We start from the raw sequence: 3,361 nt of genomic DNA on the forward strand, positions 1-3,361 counted from the left end.
GCCGGGCCTATGCAGCCTCTTCCATGTGTGTGATATTTGCTTGTTTGTTTGTTTTGTCTGTCATTAACTTTTTAAAAATTCTCAACCTCTATCTCTTCAAATATTTCTTCTGGACTCTCTCTTCTTCTGGGACTCCAGCTATTAGTATGTTAGCTCAGTTTCTACTGTTCCGCAGTCTTGTCGCAAAGCTCTTAGATGTTCTTTTATTTTAGGTAATGTTTTCTTTCATCATTTTTTCCTTATGTTTCTGTCTAGGTGATTTTTATCGACCTGTTCACTTATTTCTTCATTGGCTGTGTCAAGTCTACTGATGAGCCCATCGAAGGCACGCTTCATCTGTGTTACCATGTGTGTATATATATATATGTATGTATTTAATCTCTACCCATCTTATCTTGAAGATTGTCCACCTATTCAATTTGCGCTTTTAACATACTTAGGGTAGTTATTTTAAATACCCTGCCAGATATTTCCAACATATATGCCATACCTGAGTATGGTTCTGAAGATTGCTTTGTCTTTTTTCAAATTTCTTTATTTCTTACTTTTTCTTATGTCACATAGCTTTTGGTTGAAGATGGAAATTTTATGCAGTACGGTAGAGAGCGAGGTAAATTGTCTTTATGCATGGAGATTAACAACAAAAAACCTGTTGCCACTGAGTCGATTCTGATTTATGGTGACCGCATGTGTTACAGAATCCTATTAACTGCTTTATAGAGTGTTCTGTATAGATATGCATTCAAACTAAAAATAAATAAGAGAGTGCTTTCATCTTTGTGGAGATGAAAGCACTGTCTTTCATATGTAAATTTTATGAAAGCAAAAGACTAGGCTTTTCTTCTGCAGTGCCACTGGGTGAGTTTAAACTACCAACCTTTATGTTAGTAGTCCAGTGCAAATTGTTTGCACCACCCAGGAGTCTTAGCACTGCCTTATTTCCATGATTGTTTTAGTTAGCGTAGGGTTTTGTGTTAATCTAGTCAAGATTGATCTGGCCTGTTGTTACTAAGACTACCCTAAGTGTACTACATTTTCAAATTCTTTTGTTGATATCTTGTGTTTAGGGTGTATATTGGTATGCCAGAGGGTATTTTCTAATGTCTGTTTCTTTTTTGGTTTTTATTTTTCCCTTTGTACTGTACCTCAAAGGGACTATGTCTCTTGAAGCAATTCCAGCTGTATTCCACAGTTAAATAAACCCACCTTTCATTATTCTGGAGGTAGGCATCAGTGTGGGGAAACACTATCAAGATATTCTGATTAAGCCACAGTCTCAGGCAGGTGCTGTGTCCACGGGCCTCATGGGTGGGGCCCTCACAATTGCTCCTGCCCCTTCTCCAGTTGTGTTACTAGGTTTAGCACTTATCCTTGCCTCTCCCCTAGGGACAAAACTTTTTCTTGCTCTTGTTTTCTTCCCCCGGCTTCAGTGGGTTACTCAGTCTCTTGAGGTGACATTTGTTGCAGTTTTCGTTGCAGAGTTAGATCTTTGCTCCATAGAGGAGAAATGTGAATTGCTCTAGGCAACGTTTCTGCAGTTTCAGCTGTTCTCGTCCTACAGATCGCTCCACAAGGGAAGATTTTTCAGGATTCTTTCTAATCTTCCCTGTGAGTGCAGGGTGGAGTTCATAGAGAAAAAGCCAGTAAAAGGTGTGACTTTCCTCGAACTCTGCAATTCCCAAGGAGCTCACACTTTCACATCAGCCCACATTTGGCCATTAACAATTAGTTACAGCATTTTAGCTCAATTCTTCTTACCTGCTTATATGGTGTCCATCAGTACTTGCTCCTGTCTCTTATCTAACTGCAGATGCCTGGCTCTCTCAGATTTTGGGTTACTTGACTAATACGTGACTTCAATTCTCTGATGGGTTCAAGAAAGTCATTCATTTACAATCTGTCTAGCTTTTTCCTTCTTGTAAGGGTTACAGCCATTGTTTTTCAAGTTCTTTACATCCTTGTGCTGAGAGGGAAATCTTTCCTTTTCGGTTTTTATGCCGATATTTATTTAATAATGTATGAATTCTGGGTAAATCACCACTCAACCCAAAAACCAGCTCATTGCTAATAATGTTCAACTAATAATGTGTTCTTCCTTATCACATTTTTTATCTCCACAAAGATGAGAGCACTATCTTATTTATTTTTAGTTTGAATGTATATCTATCTGCCTGTTTATCTGTCTGTTTATCATTAGACAACATCGTGCTTTTCTTAAGATATTTTCATTATTCTAATTAGATAGAATAATGATGCTACGTTCACTGTGCTTGAAAATGTCTATTTTTCTCTCCGGAATAAATGATGTTTTCATGTGTAAGTGTAATTAAGGAAAGAGTTATTTTCAAAGGAAGTCATTTACCCATTTTTCAATACAAGGTCAGAAGATATGGCTTATTTCATCCTTGATAAGTCTCAAATCTTAAATTTCTTGGGCTAGCAAAGATTCAGGATATCATCAAGAAATAATTTTTGTTTTATCTACACAAAATAAAGACATATGACTGATTAATCAAAAAACACTTTAGAAAATGACAACTTACAGAAAACTATGATAAATTTTAAAATATATTTGCACTTGAAAATGTAATCTGTAGGACAGTGTAATTTTGGCATCTGCTTTTAAAATCTCCAAAAGAAGAGAAGTTGGAATGCAATTAAACGTGATTTTTACAATATTGCTTCCATGCTTTTGTAATGCATAAGCTGGTTTTGAAAAGATAATTTTCTAGTATTTTTGCAGAGTCTGATATAATTTTTTTGGAATAATTTTGCTCTTGATGAATTTGAACTTAATGTTATCTTCAATTTTACATTCACAAATACATGCACAGAGAGACACATATATGTAGAACACTTCACTTATTCTATAAAAAAGGTTTAAATTTTCATTAGGTACTCAATTTTAGATGCCAAATGTCATCAGGAAACTCCACTCTCCTCTCTCTGGCTGTCTCTACCGTACTGCATAAAATTTCCATCTTCAACCAAAAGATACACAGAAATTAAGGGAATATGTAAAAGTCAAACCAAACTTACAAGAATTATTAAAGGGAGTTCTTCGATCTGAGAACAAACAGGTTCAGCTCACAGGCAGAACCTAGGACGCAGGATCGTACGAGCCAGATACCAATCTGGGAAATGAACTATCAAGGACTATCCAAAACCAAAAGAAATACAACAGGGAATCAGAGCAGTTAATTGATGGATGAGAACAACATCAAAACAATGAAAGAGGGAATAAAAGGCATAGGTATAGAACCTTCTAATGGAGAGGAAGGCAAGGCAATACCAAGTAATGGTAGGCTGCTTCAAACTTAGAAAGATAAGGGTAAAATTCATGGTAACCACAAAGAAAGTT

Source organism: Trichechus manatus, unplaced genomic scaffold (genome assembly GCF_000243295.1).
Source record: "Trichechus manatus latirostris isolate Lorelei unplaced genomic scaffold, TriManLat1.0 scaffold00271, whole genome shotgun sequence".
NCBI lineage: Eukaryota > Metazoa > Chordata > Mammalia > Sirenia > Trichechidae > Trichechus > Trichechus manatus.